At 47.0% G+C, this 19,188-nt stretch overlaps 1 long non-coding RNA gene across 7 annotated transcripts in view; it reads left to right on the forward strand.

The window, feature by feature from the left end:
• LOC137858424 (uncharacterized) overlaps positions 1-16,919 on the forward strand; it is a 64,799-nt gene extending 47,880 nt beyond the window's left edge. For 5 of the 7 annotated variants that reach the window (XR_011097705.1, XR_011097706.1, XR_011097704.1 and 2 more), the window contains 3 exons: positions 7,621-7,695; positions 12,394-14,197; positions 14,359-16,919. This is a non-coding gene — a long non-coding RNA (uncharacterized lncRNA). Of the gene's footprint in view, positions 1-7,620; positions 7,696-12,390; positions 14,198-14,358 lie in introns of all 7 variants that reach the window. The other 2 variants (XR_011097709.1, XR_011097707.1) reach the window with 2 other exon arrangements.
• Positions 16,920-19,188: the final 2,269 nt, after the last annotated feature.

Below are 19,188 nucleotides of genomic sequence, written 5' to 3' on the forward strand. Positions count from 1 at the left end.
TCAGCTTCGTGGTACCTGCCGGGCAGGCTCGAGACCTCCAGAGGTCCTGCACAGCTGAATTTTTTCTGCTGCTGACCAGAAGAAATCTGATGTTTGGGACAGGCTGCAGGGCTGATGGATATCAGCTGGGGAAAAGGCTGCCCAGCTCTTTGGCCTGCTGCTTTCACTCCACAGCCCCATCCAGGAATTTTCCGCAGCCTTTGTACAGATAATCAGTCACGCCATCCCCAAACCAGTTGATGGCCTGCGAGTGAGGTTGTGCAACTCTTTTTTTTTTTTTTCTTTTAAAGCTTTACCACAAAATACAAGCTATATGGGAGGTAAACCTGCTTGTGCACGAGGAAATTAAACTGGCATGGCTTTTATCGTGCCTCATCCAGAATATCTGCCCGCGTGGGCATGCTTATTCTGGAGCAAGGGCTGAGCCCAATGCACCTGATGCGATCTCTGCTGGGGAGTGTCCAGCAGGCAGGCGTGGGATGTGCCCACGAGGATGAGCTCGGAGGGGATGTCCCCACTCTGCGGTCCTCTGTGAAATCATGCAGCTTTCTGCAGGACACAACAGGCTGCAAGGTGACGGGTGCTGTTCTTAGCGTGTGCAAGGCGAGCTTGCTACACCTCTGTGTCTGTCCAGGGGTGACCGTGTCTCTTCCCACCAGCTGCAGCCACCAGTTCTGCCTCCAGTTAATGCATTTTTCTGCGGGGCCTTTTGATATCTGAACCTTTCCTGGTGCTCCACGGCTGAGTGAACAGAAGAAACACCCATCCTGAGCGATGGGGCTTTGGGCTTATTGCAGCTGGCTGCTGGACATGAACTTTGAAGGCTCTCTAGGCTACCTGGTGAGGGGGGAAATGTAAAAAGGAGTGAAGCCTTGGAATGACATTGCTGGATTCCCTGTAAATACTCAGTGTCATCACTCCCCCTACCATTTACCATAAACCTGAACTGCTTTCATACTTCATTTTTAACCAGAAAGGTGGGCGATTGCCACAAACGGCATCCCCCCTGCCTGTGGGCACACAAGCCGGGGAGGAAATATTTTCTGGCTGGATCTCCGACCTGCAGCCAGCAACATCTGGGCTCCTCCAAAGGCAGCTGGCGAGGCTGGCCAAGGAGGCCTGTGGCAGATGTGCTGCTGATTCAGAGACATCCAAACACGGGTGTCCTACGGGCAGGGCCTTGGCATTGAGGTGACCTCGGACTTCCTTCGTGCCCAGGGCCGGCACAGAGCCACCAGCTCCGTGGTGGGGCTCGCTGCTGCAGAGCCCACTCTCTCACAGGGTTAAATAACAGTGGAAACGCTGAGAAAGTGTTTGTGGTGTTATATCAGCTAAAGAGCTGTTGAGACCAGCGAAGCGGTTATTAGATTTGTCCCTAACACTTATTAAGTTTGTGCCTGCTGCTGAGATGGTCGTGCTGCTCCTCTGTGTATCCGCGGACATGTCAGCTATACCAAGGCATTTCCAATTATCCCGTCACCTACCAGATAAGGTGGGCTCAAATAGTTTCTTTAATTTCTTGGAAAAAAAAAAAAAAAGCAGAGGAGAAATGCAGCAGCTCAGTGATTCTGTATTTTACATGGCCTTCGCATAGCAAATGCAAGCTCAGTTTCCTTTCAGGAAGCCAGAGGAGGGCACATTCTCACACATGTGCACGCTCACACACACGCGTGCATGTCAGCAGCACTGTGGGCAGATAACACTCCATCCCACCCTTCTGCCCTTGCCGTCTTCAACATTTCCTCTTAGGTTCTGCAGAGAGTTTTGCAGGCAAGGAAGGAACAGATAAATATGGGACTTTTTTTGGTATTCAGCTCTTTTCTTTCCTGCAGTGCTGCCCACAATCTGGAGAAGTTGCCTCCAAACCATGTGCCCGTTGATGCACCCATGGGCCAGGATGCTGGATCTCTGTGCAGCACCGTGCTGGCACCCCTCTGCGTGCTCCCCCTGCTCCCCCAGACCCCGCAGAGTGAGGGTGGGGAGGTGCACGCAGCTCAGTTTTTGCTGACCTGTGTCTCTGATGACCTGGGCTTTCCAGCTTGCATAAGGAGCTCAGAAGCGCCCGGGGCTCAATTTCAAAAGGCATTTCATTTCTAACAGGCAGGTGAATTTGACGCTTAACTTCCAGTGAGATCTAACTAACCGGCCTAAGTGCTTTTACAGTCCTCGCTGGGTGCCTATCTATATCTTTAGGTAGGGAGATAGGGGGGGGGAAATGTGGCTTTTAATAGCTCGTTAGTCAGAGCGAGGCATGCCTGTGCTGCAGGCGAGCAGCTGTGCTGCTGCAGCGTGTGGACGGACCCAGGGGACTGCTGGAGGCTCCCGTGCCAGGACCAGGCAGGACGCAGCCCAGGTAAATCCTCTCCCATAGTACCTGGAGCAACACGCAACCCAAAAGCTGTATGATTTGAAAGGAGACAGGCTTCAGGCTATTAAAAAATGATCGATTTACCAGCGTGGTCTATGGTTTGCCCTCACAGGCGTTGTGTGTCCCCTGGGGAAGCCACAGGCTGTCCCCATCGGTGGGCCAGGGCTGTGGGGACAGAGGGACAGCACAGGGCTCTGCTGGGGGGCACTGCTGGAACCAGCAGCAGAAACATCCAACTGGCCAGCTAGGGCAGGAATGAGCAGCTTCGAGATACAGCAGGAAGGATTTCCGTCAGGCATCAGGAAACACTTTCTATTAGTAGGAAAAGTGAAACACCTGGAGGGACACAGCTCGATTCCCAGCTCTGCTGTGATTTCAACGTGACCTGAGCGAGCCCCTCAGCCCCACTGCACACCTTTTGCCCATCTCTGCACTGGTGTTATGGGCACTGCCCTCCCCTGCAGGGCTGCTGTACATCAAACGAGCTATTTAAAGCCCGTAGCAAACAAGCCTTACAGAGATATTCGCTATTATTTCTGATTGTGTGGACTCCAGAGTGACTGATTATCATTTTTTCCCCGTGAGCAAAATGATGGTTGTCATAAAGAATGCTTTAGGGTTTAAGACAGATACAGACTCTTTTAACAGCATTTATTTCTGAAGAACCTTCATCTTTACTCTCCCTCACGACAGCTGGTTTTTGAGTCATGAGCTAGTTGCAATTACTCTGCCTCTGTAATTCTGTCTTCCCCACACTCTTCCTGGCTTCAGAGCCACTGGAGGATGGTCACCTGTGTGGAGCTGTGCACAAAAATTGGATCCCAGCTGCAGGCAAGGGTAGGAGGAAGTGAACGTGGAATATTTCAATTTAAAGTGTGTTTATTGTGCATTCTGTCACTGATTTGATGTAAAAAAATTTGCATGCAAATGACAGCAGATTTGCATCTCTCCTTTCATTGACTGCAGATGTTGAAAAAAAAAAATATATTCCAAGGCTTTTTTTAAAGCTTTCAAAACATCTTAGTGGAGATTTTGGCGGCTGCCCTATTAACGCATCTACGTAAATATGCTGACCTCTCCTGAAAACAGTAAGCTGATGCCAGGGCATTTGCATTGATGTGTTCACTGCAGCTCGCTGCAGTCTTTGCCCCTCCAAGATTTCCAGCATCTTTTGGGAAATATGTGCTGCTGACAACCTTGGACATGGAACCATGTCTCTTGTAAAAATGTGTTTTTACATCGAAACATGTGGAAGAGTTTTTCTAATTTCCATGAAGATGCTAGATGTTTTTTATGAGTTGGAGGTGGAAGGAAATGAGGAGCGAGGCACCAGGCAGCCAGGAGGCACCCACAGAGCTTTGAAGGCATCGTCTTCCATTATCAGTAGTGGGCACTGAGATCAGAGCAGCCTTGGGCAATGGGACTGAAATTGCTTTCCCCTCCCTGGGACCAGGCAGGCTGTGGAATCCATCGTGAGCACCTCAGGAACATCCAGAAGATGTCCTGGGATGTGCCTGGGGGAGGTCACATCTACAGGGCTCCCCATGCAGCCCTCTCCCAGGGCAGGGCTGTCTCCAGAGACCAGTGACCATGGCCCCAGGTTTTGTGCAGAGCAGGTTAGGAACACCTTTTCTTTGTTTTCTGGGCGGCCCTCAACTCCAGGCAATCTGAGCCTGCTTATCAGAAGGCTGCTGCATATTTACATACAGGCTGTGTACACAAAATTACACTGTATGGGGTGCTCTGCTTTGCCTATGTTATAAGATAACGTAGCAAATTTGCAGCCCCAGCAGCAGGCCTGGTAAACAGGGCACAAAGTAGGTCCTAAAAACCACTCAAGCAGTAGCTGTTTTCCTTTCCTAATCTCCTGAGTGAAGAGTTGAATATTAAGCCTCTCTCTTGACTTGATTTATTCCAGTCACCCATGTTTCAACCATTGTGTGGGAATCGAGGACCTTCTTTTTCCCCAGTCAAAGTATTCTTTGACTAGGGAAGCTACAAAAATGGCCAAAAGGGGGAAAAAATAAAAATAAAAACAAAACTAAGAAACTAACCACTAAACATAAACAGGAACCGGGCTGCTAATGAAACAAGCTCTGCTGAGGTTGCTGTGACTCTACAAAAAATTGGCAAAAAAGTTACTCTTCTAAAGCTGCCAGGTTTAAATAAGATGCTATCTGTGTGGAGATTTTTTTAACATGAGCTCTGCATCTGTCTTCAGCTAAGAGATATAAATAGATTTATACCTTTCTTTCTATGTATATAATTTTATATATAGGTGTGAGTGCACATTAAGTGTATGCGTGTGTATGTGTATATAAAATATGCACAGTATCTAGATAGAACCATCTATCTATCAAGTTATAGGCCTATCTTGTGCTCATTCTAGAAAGGATTTAAAAGGAATTGCCTAAATACATAATACATGCTAGGGTTTTTTCTTTTTAAGAGACGAGTCAAGTCAAATGCTATGATATAAATTTTTAATACCCCTATGACCTGATTTTTTTTTCGTCTTGTGCAAGGAAGTTAACAATATGAAATGTCTTTCTGTTGTCTCTAATCATGGGCTGATTTGATAAGCTGTAATTATTATTCATATTTGAGATCTGCAGCTAGGGAAATGCGGGAGGTGTGGGGGCCATTGGGATGTTTAGGTTTATTATTATTTATTACTGCTATGAATAAAAGAATAACGATTACAGAGATTCTGCCAAGTAGTTCACGCTGCAAATTTAACCCATTTAAAAACTGTTGCAATCCATTTACATCTGATGGATTCTGGAAGTCTCTTTAATCATGTTTTTTGGTTCCTTACCCTATCGCAGAGGTTGTAAATCTGAAAGAAATGGAAGGAACGATTTTTGTAGGCCCTATCAAAATGCATTGTGTTTGTTGTTTGACCTTGGGCACTCTGTCTCCTTAGGAACACTGGAGGAAGATTGCAAGGAGTACTCGTGTCACAGCTGCAATTGTGGTTATTACTATTCATCATCTTACTAGGCACAGCATTCAAAGACTTGTGCTGAGCAGAGAGAGAGTTGTGATCCCCATTATTATCAATATCCAGTGCTTTACAAGTGTCTTGGCAAAGGTGAAGGGGGTTGCTAAGTGGGAAACAGCAAACAGCATCTTTACTTCGAGAGCAATATGTGCTTGTGTTGATTTCAGCACTGCTTCTCTCGAATAAACTCAGAAATCTTTGTCTGTCTGGGAACTGCCAGTGTCCTTGAAAACGTCCCGGTGCTTGCACCAGGCTGGACTGAACATCCTCCTGCCCGGATAGGTGACAGCAGGTGGAACAGCATTTTAAAGACTCTGAGATGTCCATGCAAAGGAGAGGAAACGTGCAAAATGCATGCCTAGCAAGGTGGTGGAGAATGGGTCATCACCTCTCAGAGAGAGGAGGAAATGGATCCGATGGGGACCCTGCTTTGCTGGGGGTGCTTTGCTGTAAATGCAGGCATCTATCACCTCCATCACGCCTCGTGAGGAAGTGGTGGAGGTCAGCTCCGTGCTCTCTCACAGTGGGGAGAGCGATTCTCCTGAACACCCCCCATGATGTTGAACATAGCGATATGGTTTAGTGGAGGACTTGTTAGTGTTAGGTCAGAGGTTGGATTCGACGATCTTGAGGTCTCTTCCAACCTAGACAATTCTGTGATTCTATGTGCAAAGCACGATAGGTTTAACCTTGCCAAAAGGAAGAAAAGAGCAGTGTCCGCACAGCCCTCCGCTGCACGCTCTTTTGTGCTGCATAGATTTCGTTCAGATCTGTAACCTGTGTGGCACCATCCAAGGGACAAAACAAACGTTTTTTCAGAATAGCAATTCGTTTTTCAAGTGATGTAAGTGCTTTGGGCTGCTTCACTTAAAGGCTTTGACATCTGTGGGTGTATGGGTGCAAATATATTGCTTATTTGTTCCTCTTACCCTCCTGGAGTCCGAGCCAGAATTACCTTCAGTCATTACTCTATCCTGCCTCCATAAGTATAGACTGTCCTTGAAAGAAAAGCGAATACATCTAAGTAACATCCTTTATGAAAAATGTGGGTGTAGATTCCAGGAAAAATGCTCTCATAAAACTCGTAGTTGTAGGAGGCTGAGCCATGTGATGGCCAAAAACACCAGAAGGAAGAGCTCTGCAGCAAGAGGCCATGGCTTGAAAAATACACCGTCGGTTTCAAGCCTGAAATGTCCCGTGGAAGGTAGAAAATCAGCCTGATGTTCACAGGGAGCAGTCTGGTGCAGCTGCCCCTGTCTCCCAGTGGAAATAAACTCCTGAGCTCATGCCTGAGTAGGCATTTGTGTCTCCTTCAGAAAATCTGGTACCTGATTTCTCCCTAAATATCTGTTGGTTGGTGGAAATTCTGTAGATGACAATAAAGGGCTGGGAGAGCCAGTGAGACTTTAAGAAGTGACGTTTCAGGGCTTTAAGGAAAGCAGTGGCATTTTGGGCCCAGTTTCTCCTCAGTTCCCTGAAGCTGGATCTTCTCTGTAATGTACTCAGAGGCAAACAATTCATCTCAGAACCTGAAATACACGGATTTATTCCAAGGAACCCCTTATGTTTAGGCTTTACATCCTTCTGTCTGCAAATGTTTTGTCCATTAAATAAGAACTTCAAATTAAGATTGCCCACAACAACATAACCTCCAAAAATTTGTGTCCTGTATCCCCCCCCTTTTTTTTTCAATTGAGACTAATCCAGACTTTTAGGTATGCCAGAATATTAGTTATCTATTCTTTGCGTGTTTGCTATACACATTTTTATGACACAGTCTCAATATCTTTTCCTTTGTTTCTTCTACCAGGGCAGAAGTTTGAAGATATGAGCCACGGCATATGCTATTGTCCCTTCCTAGAACAAAGTATATTGTTATGTTCAAAATGCGATGCTTTTCTCCCCGTTAAATGTTTTCTAGCTGTATAGACCAACCATCTGTTTCTCCTTCTCTCTTCCATCATTCAATTCTTTGCACATTATTCAAATTAATTATCAATTAAGAACTGGAAAGATTGGATAATCAAATTACAGAATGGTGAGATGGTCAAAGTAATACAGCACCTTATTAAAAGCTTGCAGATAATTAATAAGCCAATAAATTCATGATCTCTTGTTTTACAAATGAACCTTCAGCCCAATAAATGAAAGCAGACATGTAACAGAGTGACATGTATCTCTTCTTGGTCATTTATTTATGAGCATAGGAAATGACATTGACCAACCTCCTTTCCATTCCAAATTTCAGATTGTAATCTCCTCTCGGATGTCAAACTAACCCAGATAATAAAACAGCTTGAGTCTCAAGACGTTCCCCAGAGAGGTAAGAAAGTTCTTTTTTATTTCTTGTGCTAAAGTGAGGCTGGTTTATAAGGCATGAAATTAGCTGTCCTTTCGCTCTATGGTTGTCCCCAGAAGAGGAGGAGGTCTGCGTTCGGGGTGAAGGCAGAGCAGTACTGCTGGCTGCTGTGCCCTTGGGCAGCTGTAGGATCACACGGTTGGACCGTCTTTCAATATCCCTCCATCGAGCAGTGCTCAGAGAGGGAAATTTATGAGGCTTGGCAGCACGGTTGGCACTCAGGGAGTGCCTGGGGAAGATGAGGATGGAGGAGAGCTGATTGTGCCCTGTGTGATACCTGAGAGATTCTGGCTCTGACCATCTGTACAAGCTGATGTGTCTAAACCTTTCCTGCAGTAGTCCCTCCGGCTTCTTGGCCTCTTCTTTCAGAGGTAACCATATCATATGTTTGCAAAGGTGGTGGCTCATCCTCGAGCACAAAAGCAGAGATAAACCAAAATTTAGGGTTGGAAAGGGCTGGAAGAGATTATGCTGTCTGGTCCTGTGCCCCAGAACATCAAATCTGCCTTCCCCGCTCCTGGTGACCTGTCTGCCACCTCTGTTTTTCTGCTTGCTTTCATTTTCAACTAGAATTTTACTGGCAGGACTTAAGGCCAGCTTTGAGACTGTGCTGAGAGCACAGATGCCCTGTAAGTCCCCTGTCCTCTGGTAATGTGTCTTTAAGGGGTTGCAGCTTCAGTTAGCTGGGACCCTAGGGTCTCCAGCAGCCAAGAATAAAGCTGGGGAACTAACACAAATAGCTGTCGCCATTTCATGTGGCTCCTGATGACAACTCATTTACCTCAATATTATTTTCATCCTTTTTTTTCCCTCTCCAAAGCCTCTTCCGTCACCCCCACCCCCCAAACCCAAATTCATCATAGCTTTGTAGCCATCACAGCCTGCAAAGCATCCTCTTCACATTCTCCTAACGCAATTGCACATAATTAAGCAGTACATTTACATGTCAGACTAAACCCACTGTCCAAGCTGCTCGTTCTGCTTTGTGCAGCGCTGTGCCAGGCATCCTCCAGAAAGGATGCAAATCACAGCACAGAAAACATATTACGAGTGGCATGCAAGATCTGTGCCCACTTTGCCCATTGTGTCAAGAAAACAGAAATGCTTGTCAAAATACCAGCTCGAGTAGGAGCTTGCGGCTTCTGGAGGAATAAAAGAACCATGTTGGCAAGCACAGGACTAGACAGGCAGATGTCCTCCTCTCCACCCACTAGAATTTTATTGGCAATTGAGTTAACAACCTCTTTGCATATGAAAGTAACGGAGAGGCGCTGCTGCGGCCTTGCTGGCAGGAGACTTGGCTGCAAAACCAGTGAGACATTTGACAAGGAAGCAATATGTTAGCAACATCTCTTCATCCGTGTTATCAGGGCCAAATTGCCACGGCACTTGCAGCCATGTGGAGGCATTAGATGCAAAGTGTTAGACGCCCTGCCATTCTTCCTCGTCATTTTCCCCTTTCTCTTATTTCTTTTTCAGTACAGCCTGGTCCTGACACTTCTCTTCAAGTGGCTCCAGAGCCAATCCTTCCTTGTGCTGCTGTGCATCTTTAGAAAATAGGCTGCCAGGTGCTGAACACCCACATTTTGAAGTGATTGTTCATGGTAATAAAGAGTTCTGTTTTGTTGTTGTTGTTGTGCAGACTGGCAGAGCCTTTCCAAGCATTGAATTTTCACAGCAGAATTTGTACCCCATTTCAGTTGTGCCCATGCTCTTTAGATTTGCAAACTCCCTGAGTATCTGCAGTGGAAAAACAGGTGGACTTCTTAGTGGACTCAGAATAACCTTGCAGTGCTGAGCTATGGGTCTCTGGGAATGGTGGTATCTCCAAATATGCCTGCGGACCCCCACTAGAAAGGTGCTGTAGGGCAGTACAGAGCAGCCTGGATGAGCAGGGGAGCATTACAAAGTCGGCAGTCTCTGGGTTACTTTGGGAGACCCTGTGTGGATGAGGTGTGCAGCTGAAGTGCTGCTCCTGTGTCTACAGGGGAGAGAGGGAAGGACGGGGAATATGCTAGGAAACCTGCCCAATCTCTCGCCCAGACATCGAGCCCTCCCTAAAAAACAATCCCAATAATGCAGCAAGGCTTTGTAACAGAAATACTTTCTCACCTGTTCCTTCCAACTCGTAAGGGCTCATTGGGTTTAATAAGCCATTGCAAATTGCTGGGATCACATTCTGCTGTATGTACAGCTTGGAGGTGAATAATTTGTTGGTTAAGCATCAGGGGATTATGGAAAATTTCTGTATGGAGCCAAAGAATGGAATTGTGTCAGAAAAGCTGGAGGCATCCTGCTTCCCCTGCAAAGGTGCTCCTGAACTTGGCTTCCCATGCCCACCCCTGAGCTCAGGTGTGCCCATCACCACCTGCACTGTCCCATGACTAGCCACAGGACTGGGCAGTTGGTGTCCCTGCAGACCTTTGCATGGCACGCTGTCCATGGGGACACCATCAGCTCTCCCTGGGCTGGCACTAAGCATGGTTGTATTTTCCTTTTTCTGCTCCCTTATCACTTCCTCCCAAGCACTCCTCTTCAAGAAGCAGGAGAGGTATCTTCAGTGCTACTGTTCCTTCTCCAATAAAACATGCAAGCCCCGTGTGCCTGGATTTCAGGATGAGGGCTACTTTCTTCTTGCTGTTGTGTCTTGGGCTCTGCATCCATGTGGCTCCTCTCTCCTTCTCCTTGTGCTGCCTTTCACCTCTTCCCTCATCTCTATGCTCTGCTGAATTTTTTTGTGGGGTTTCCAAAACCCTTTCTCACTTGTGACACCATTCTGGTCATCAGCTGGGTATGACATAGACCCACTGCCCCTTCAGCCTGATGGTCAGTGCACAACTCACCCAGGTCACAACACATTTAAGCACCTTAGCTCACTGTCTTCACTGTTGGGATGGCCAATAAAGTCATCTTAACGTCTAGGCAAGTGTTCAGCTAGAAGGCATGCTAGGTTTCTCACAACCTGCATGATCTTCCAGCTATTAATATCTTGAGCCCGAGGCCTGACTCTCCTAACCTTGCGCTTTAAAGCCTCTTTCTCCCCCGGGGCCAGCAGCACTTTGCATGCCACGACAGGCCGGGCTCTTGGTGCAACTGCAGTGTGTAAGTTGAAGATGTACACTTGTTCTCAGGTGGCTGCAGGTTGATCTCCTTGCAGGTTTTCCCAGCTTGCCTGCCAGCCCCATGTGGGAGAGCACATCTTCCCTGCCTCCCTCCTGCTCCCCTGCCCCTCTCTGGCTTGTTGAGTTGTTGCTCCAGCCCTGAGTGACTTCTAGTTCACAACATTCATTTTACAAGGAGAAAGCAAGTCTCTCTCATTGCCTCAGGTGTCTCAGGTGAGTTTAAGCATCACCTTTGCTGGGGACAGGTTGGCTGACGGAGGGGTCATCTCTCCCTGGAGTGCCACAGAATTATTTGTACTATAATCACAAAGAAACTGAATCCAGAAGTCCTGCTGAAAATCCCACCCAGCAATTTCTTTCTGCTTCTCCCTGTTCCTCTGGGTAATGGTCATTTCTCCTGAGGAGAAGGATGGACGGGTCACTCGTGGCCCCTGCATTCCCAGACAGACATCACAGTCTGTGCGGTGGATGAAGGTTCAGTGCTTCAATGGGTGACAGACGGGCTTCCCCAAGAGCCTGACCAGTGGTACCAGGTGAACCTTTCCTTCCTGCCCCCATGGATGCTTTAATCAGTGCTAATTGGAGCAAATTTCTCACATTCTGTGTACACAATCCGTGGGGCATGCCTGCTGAATGCTATACCCAGAGCTGCTGCCCCTTGAGCTGCTGGTGAGGCTATCCCAGTGTATGGCCAGGTATATCTACCACTGAAAACACACACACTGCGTATTTTTCCAGGGTAAAAAATGCTACCACAGTTTCATGTTTCTCTTCACATTTTCCTGTTCTGTGCAGTACTCAACAGAACTGTTGCTGTTGTGTTTCTCTTACGCTGTCAGGGACATTTGCAGTATGGGATCCAGGAGCAGAGGACCTGACACGTGCAGTGCAATTCTCCTTCTTTTTCAACCATATAAACTGCAGTCATGGCCTGAAATACTGTGTCATCCCTCAGCGAGTGGAAGCTGAGTTGCTCACCTGCAGGTTACTCCTCTCTCAAAACTAAGGCAGGAAAGGGGCCATCAGAGAGGTTCCTCCCGCTCTGCATGCTAACATGTTTCTGCCTGAGGCTGGAAAGGAAATTACCATTTACTTGAAACCTCCAGACAAATGTAGAGCAACTGGGCCAGGTTCACTTGCACTAGTTGGGGCTTTCCCTATTCTCTGTGGCAAACATATAGCTGGCTCCTACAGCTGTGACCTGGCTCAGGATATGTTTAAGGAAGCACCACAGAAGCAGGGCGCACTGAATGGTTGAGGAATATCATGTCATCAGAGACTACAGCAGTGACAAAATCACTTCTGGCTGTGTTGGGGGATTTTGTGCTGGAGACTAATGAGGGAGAACATTCACTGCTCTTATGATCCCCTGTAGATGAGATCCTTGGAGAGGACCATGTAATTCTCTGCTTTCTACCAACAGCTTTCAGTTAGTGAAACATCTGTTGGTGTCTGGCAACGCTTCCTCCTGGTGCAGGTCTATGCTAGAAGCCGAAGTTGTTTCCCAAATATTCATCTCCCATTACATTTTTCAAAGCAGAAATGTATGGATAACCCTGAACACATGAATCAACAGCAGCAGACACACTGATAACTGCCAGCTTCAGCAGAGCACCTGAAACATTGGCACCAGGCTCTGTGAACTTCTCCTGCAAGGTGAAGATGAAGAGGAGGTCCTTCTTTGCCCAGGCACAACCTGTCCATAGGCAGGATATACTGCGGGACCTGCGCAGGACCTGCTGGTGAGGACCTCACCCTGATATTTGTAATGGTATCAACGGGACTACACTGAGCTTCACCTCCAGAGGACCTGGACCACAGCATTGTGTCAGATGTCCACAAGTGTTTAATGCTTAAGAGGCATTTTTAAGCCAGACTTGGGCTCCAAAATTACTCCAGTGGTTTTTAAAAGGGTATCAGTCCTGCATCCCCATGGTTTGGAGAGGTTGTTTTCCCAGCAGGGCACCCTGTCTCCCCATCAAAGTCCTTAAATGCTGAACAGAAAAATGCTGGGAAGGAAATCAGCAATGCTGAAAGGTCTCTTGGAGAAAGTCTGCTCTAGGATATGGAGCAGTTGTCTCTGATCTCTCCAGCTATTACCTCAGTCCTCTGCCATGCTGCTTTTTATATCATAGACCACATCACGAAACACATGAAACCCAAAAGCATACGGAATTTTGCTGCTGACTTCCCATGGCCAGTCAAAGCCCAAACAAGCATGGGCAGCTTATTTTCCACTTCCCAGGCCCCATCCATCACAGAGCTGTGCACCTCCTAATGGCCTGCATTTCTGGAGGAAAGCAGCTGTTAGAGCACTCAGCGTTGCTGTGTTCAATCATAACATCAGAAAAGTGCATAAAATAATGAAAGCAAACTTGCCATTGTCTGAAAAAGAAAGGCTCCTATCATGGAAAGCCACGCTTTCCACAGACATTACTGTATTCCTTTTTCCGCTTGACAATTTATTCAAGTATCAAAGGCTCAAGTCTCCTGATAATTTTGTCTGGTCAGAGAACAAGCATCTGCTCTCTCTGATTGCAGGTCACTTCTCTCATGCAAAACTTGATTGAGACATGCACGTCAAGGTCAGAAATGAGTCTGAGCTCATACATTGTTAGCCTAAAAAAACAAGAAGTAGAAAAAGAGGTAATAACAAGCCTTTAAAATGGACTTTGGTAATGCGCTTTTGTTGCGAGTATGATGTAAAGAGGAGTTAATTGCAGCATTCTAATGTATTAATTGCTTGTTAGTTGTTAAGTTTAAACCATTTGCTGGAAAAGGATGATGAAATTTGGATGGAAATCAGCCTATATTGGACAGTGGGAAGACTGGAAGTTTAGAAAGAGAAAGGTGAAAATGATGTGATTGGAGCATAAAAATAGAGCATTCCAGCCAAAATAAAGTGTGCAACTATCAGTGAAACCCTGGGCTGACCACTGGTTAAGAAGAGCTTTGCATAAACATCAGCCACCTTCAGAGTTCTTGGAGATGAAATGTGTGTGAAAAGTCTTGGCCTCTGGGGGTGTCAAAAACAGAAGTAATGCTAGTTTACTCATCTGCTGTTTGCAAGGCTATGAAAAGAAACTTGTGCAGCTCATAAAGGATCATCACCTGCCTTGCAAAACATCCAGGTCTGATGTGCTTGCTAGGTGGAGTGTTTTCTCTCCTTCTTTCAGTCTTTCACCTCTGCAAGCTCTTCCACAGCCTTTTCCAATTACGAGCTCCCCCCTGAAAAAGCACACACCAGGCCTTCCACATCAAATCGGCAATAAAGCCCTCGGGGAAAAAATTTCCTGTGTGACATTCACAAAGGGAAATTCTGTCTGGAAGGAAGCACTGTTAGGGTGAGTTCCTGCACGGCCCCAAACACAACGAGCCCTTCAGACTGTTTGATGCAGTGGACAGGCCCGTCACAACCATCTTTGGGGAGGCATTTTTTGAGATATTTTTTTTAAAAACACTTTTCCTTTTTCTCCCACGAAATGCTGTCTCTGATGGACTCCAGAAGAGCGTGGGCTGAACTCCATCCTCTTTCATCTGGATCCTGGAGGCGTTCTCACCCCCGCTCCCTCCACCTCCACACCCGATGTCCTCGCCAAGTGCGTTGGGAAGAAGTTCTGATCTGGAGCACAACAGCACACACCCTGAACCTAGCTAGCTGGAGATACTACTGATGAGCTGCCTAAGTGCTTCTCTTCTGTTCCAGCCCAAGATTTGAGGCTCATTCCCCCTGTCCTAGCCCAGCAGAGATTCAGAGGCAGAAGTTCGTACTGGTCTGACGATGATGATGATGAGCTACTCCAGGGGGCCACGGGGCTTATCCCCGTGCACCCCCTGAATCCTGAGTGTTTGTAGCAGCAGAGCTAGCCACAGTCTGCCTGTCTGAGAGATCCAGCAGAAATAACGTGCCCTGTGGGAATAGGTTGCCTCACCCAGGGCCTGATGGCACGTGTTCTGCCGTTAGCCCAGCGCCAGGTCCAGCTGCAAGCCGAGACCTGCCGTGGTTAACGTGCTGCTAGGAGGCTCGTCTTGCACCTGTGGGAGCCCATCGGCATTAGGTTACCCTTTGTGATCTTCAGCGGTGTGAAAATAAAATCTCCTGCAACTCGTGTGCTCTGTACAGTCCAGACAATGGCACAAGGGTGGAACAGAGAAAGTAGGGAAGGGCATTTAAAGCACATGAAGTCCTGAGTCTGTCTTGAGCCAAAGCTACCTAGCTCATCCCTGAAACAACCACCAGAAGAAACTCTTGGTGTTGATCCGTGAGTTGCAGCAGCTGATATGCCTGCCTGCTACGGGTAATCTACTGGGCATCAGCAGAGCACAGAACTTCTCCTGAACCTCTTTGACCACCTCCATGGTATTGTCCATGAGGACTGCAGTGCTGTATGCAGCTCCTGGTGAAATCAAGCAATAGAAAACAAGGGAACGTAAAATGTGTGTTCCTTGGAGAGACCTGCACTTTGTCAGCTGATGATCAAGCTTTGCTATCTCTTCTCTTAAATAAATACTCTGTCCCTGGAAGGGGCTGAGACTAAAGGATCTAAAACATCTAAGCTGTGAAGCAAATGATGTCTTGGATACAGTCAAGTTTTCCATATGAAAAAATTAGTCCTAGCCAGAAGTACATTTGCTTGCCTTTCAAATACACATCTCTCCCTGGCCAGCAGTGAATTCTGAGCCAGGTGACAGGCTGGGCACACAGGGGCTGCACACACCATGGGCAGCTGTCAGCAGGCACCACCACTGTTGCTGGTGGGATGCTGCAGAGGTGAGAAAGGAGAAAACTCCTCGTCAAGTTGTGTCGTTTCTGCTTTGGGACAGCGTCCCAGCCGGAGAGGTGGGTAACACACTCAATGCAGTCAGGCAGCCAGGGAGGATGAATTATTAAACACATGGCTGGGGGGACCTCAGCCACCGTTGATGCCATGCATTTTTAATTGCAGAAAAGTATGTCGCTGTGCAGTGGGATGGCACGTGCTGCTCTGCGTCTCCAGCACACTGCAGCCATGAGGGTCATCCATCCTGGGAAGAGGAGGGGACCCTGGAGCATTGCCAGGCTGCGGAGATGCTGCTGCTGCTGCGTGTCCCAGGGGTCGTATCTTCTGCCTCTTTGATCTCCCTCTGACCTTTGCTGTTACAGCTGGGAAAGCTGATCCTATTGATTTTATGTGGATTATGATTTTCTGCAGATTGCCCAGAAACCTGCTAATTGTGCACATGGCTATTTATAGTGTCCTGGAGTGGGAGGCGGACTTTTCTGATGGTGAGGTTATCTGCACACATGTCCATGGAGTTGAAGGGCGTCAGTTTAGATATAAATGTGAGCTGCTTGTGACTCTTCCATATTTCCTCTTCAGTGACTGTGGGAGACATTTCAAAATGGACATTTTCTGAAATTTTCCATCTTCTTTCGGCAGAAAGAACCTCTTTTTCCCCTGATCTGATTTTTTTTTTTTTAACTTGGAAGTTGTGTGTCGGAGAACTGAACAGTGACAGCTCGTTGGGGTCAGACCTGAGCCGGGCCAGGGTCTGATCTATCCCCTCACCATGAGCAATGAGAGAAAGGTGTCAAGGAGGTTTAGTCCTGTTCTGTCACACAGCTGTGTGACTGCATTTTACTTTATTTATTTATTCATTTAGCTATTACAGCACAAATTCTACTCCTTCATTCTCTGGCCCTGGATGCTTCAGAGGTATTTATTCACTTCTTGGTTCCTTTACTGACTTTTCTCCTGATTAAATTAAAAGGGAGCATCACTTGACTGATTTAGTCTAGCCTTGAACTCTGCAGTGGCAATAAATATTGTTTCAGCAGCATCCATCCATTGTCCTGAGCCCAGACTGCTGCTCCAGTTGTAGTGCCTTGCAAAATAAGATACTGCCTCATCACAGATGCAGCCCACTGACTTCCTCGGTGAAAAGAGAGAAATAGTTTTTCCATGCATTGGGTTAAGTGTTTGCTTGCAACCGCCTGAAGCAGTCATTCAGAATATTTTAAGAGTGCCTTTCATGCTGTCTGAAATACCTGGCAGTGCACAAAGGCCTAAAGTGGGAGCAATTGACTGCAGGATTATTCTATGCCTCCTGAAAGAAAAGTAAAACGACAGCGAGTGTGACAGGGACTCATATCCACACCGTAATGTTCATTGAGACTTTTGGTGTAAGTAGCCCCCTTCATCCGGGTGGTGCAAGACAGCAAACCCCTGACTTGGAAATCATGCGCTCAAAGAAGATAATCAAAGTCTTCGGAGACAGGAAGCTTTGGAGATTTGTAGGGGCATGGCATTTGTCCTCAGGCAGTGACTCTTGGAGATGGATCTTGACAGGGAAAACCTGCAGGAATATCAGAGCAGTTCCCATGAACTTCAAAGGCTGGTGGTACTGGTCGTGCCTGTGCCGCTCTGATGGCTGCAGCAGTTGTAGGCTGAATGAACTTCATAACGTGACACCCTCTGAATGGTTTATAGCCAGCTGGGATCCTTCTGATTCCTGGAGGATGGCTCCTGGAGCCCGAGTGGTGTGTAAGATTTTGTCTGTATCTTCAGGGTGTTCAGACCAGCTTCTGAAATATTCAGAAGCTATTTTACAAGACTGTTTTTTTTTTTTTTTTTTTTTTTTTTTTTTTTCCCTCAGTCAGATGCTTGCCTCTTGCCCCTAAATCATCTCTGAGAATTGTGTTAAATTAGCCAAGGCTCATAAAGGATTACAAAACCTTGCTGAAAGCCAGAACTGCTTGTAAAATGGAGAAGGTGTGTGAAAAGAAAAAAGGTGGGTGCGGTGAGAAAATAAAAAGAGGAATGTCTCAGCTCGGAGGAGAAAAACCTTCTTGTCTGCAGAGGTGTATGCTTAACAAGGAAAGAGAGGTATTCATTTATAATGGTGGATAAAAGGAGAAGAAGAGACATCTGATGACACTCAAAGAAGGTAAATCACAAGCTAATCAGCTAAAGGTTTTTTTCGCCCAATATGCCATTAGCTTGAGCAACCCAAAGCCAGGTATTATCACTGAGACTACAAGTAATGCGGAAGCCCAAAATGGGCTTTGCAGTTTCTGGCAATGGGGAATCCCCATGTTTTGAAGCAAATATACATTGAATGCGTGAGTTTTTGAAAGGGATTTGACTTGTGATTTAACCTCTGGGCTGGTGCCTAACGTCTGACTCAGGCAGGGCTTCCCTTGGTACATCTCTAGAGGTGATGGTGCTGCTCAGAGTGACTTCAAGAACACTCTCACTCAGGTGGAGCACAGCGCTTATTTAGATTGGCAATGCCTTTGCTTCTCCTGGCCAGGCCACGAACGGCTGGTCATGCATGCAATCAAGCAGGATGACATGCTGCAGGATTACAGGTGGTGCGGTGGCTCTTCATGTGCTGTCTTGCATGCATACTTTGACTGTTTGACTCACAAGACTATGCATCGCTAAAGAGAGTGTTTTTACAGCGAAAGATGAGTGTAGGAGAATGGTATATGAGAACTGTAAAGCTACATTTGCCAAGCTGGTGTAGAAAACATTAATTCCCTGAACCTCTATGGGGCTCTGCCATTTTACAGCTACCCTGCTACACTTATTAGGTTGGTGTCCTTTAAGTAGCATGCCGCCCGGGCTGTAATTAGATGAACATCTCTTCCTCAGCCTTTTTAAGATGTGTTTTCCAACAGGAAGCAGGGGATAGGTTACAATTGGAGGTACTTTTGGTTTCTGTCTTACTAAGGGCATTGCTTCCAGTTGACTCAGTAAAGCAGGGTTCTGTGCTTGGAGGTAGGAAAGGGAGCTTCAAAGGCAACCCAGGCCCATACAGGTGCTCAGAGAATAGCCTCAGGCGCTGCTCCTTGCACTCTGGCTAAATCTACCCTGATTTTGATGCCCTCCTATGTCTGAGCAGACACACCTGGACGCTTTGTGAGCCCTGTCGGTGTTTTATTGCCCCCTGGGAGGCTGAGATCTGCTTGACCTGTTGGTGGAGGTCTCAGATCCAGAGTGGTGAGGGGGCCCTGGGTGAGCAGCATTTCCACGACCCTGCACGCAGCCCAGGAGATGTGGCAGACTGGGGCATCCCCAGCTGCTGCCGACCTGCCAGGCTCGTCTGAGAAGTCTCATCAGATCCAAGGCCCCAGGGGAATAATACCCCCTGGCACTAACGCAATTAGGACAATTAAATAATATAATGTTCATAATAATGATGGGCAATATGGAAGCAGGCCTGCAAACCACCTATGGAGATGCTTCTGTTGGAGAATAACTCCTCGAGACCAAACTTCTCTATGAGGCACTGTTTTGCCTGGCTGTTGAAAGTATATTTGTCATGTAGCACTCCTTTTATCTTAAGATCC

The sequence above is a fragment of the Anas acuta genome, chromosome 6, assembly GCF_963932015.1.
Source record: "Anas acuta chromosome 6, bAnaAcu1.1, whole genome shotgun sequence".
In the NCBI taxonomy this organism is placed as follows: Eukaryota; Metazoa; Chordata; class Aves; order Anseriformes; family Anatidae; genus Anas; species Anas acuta.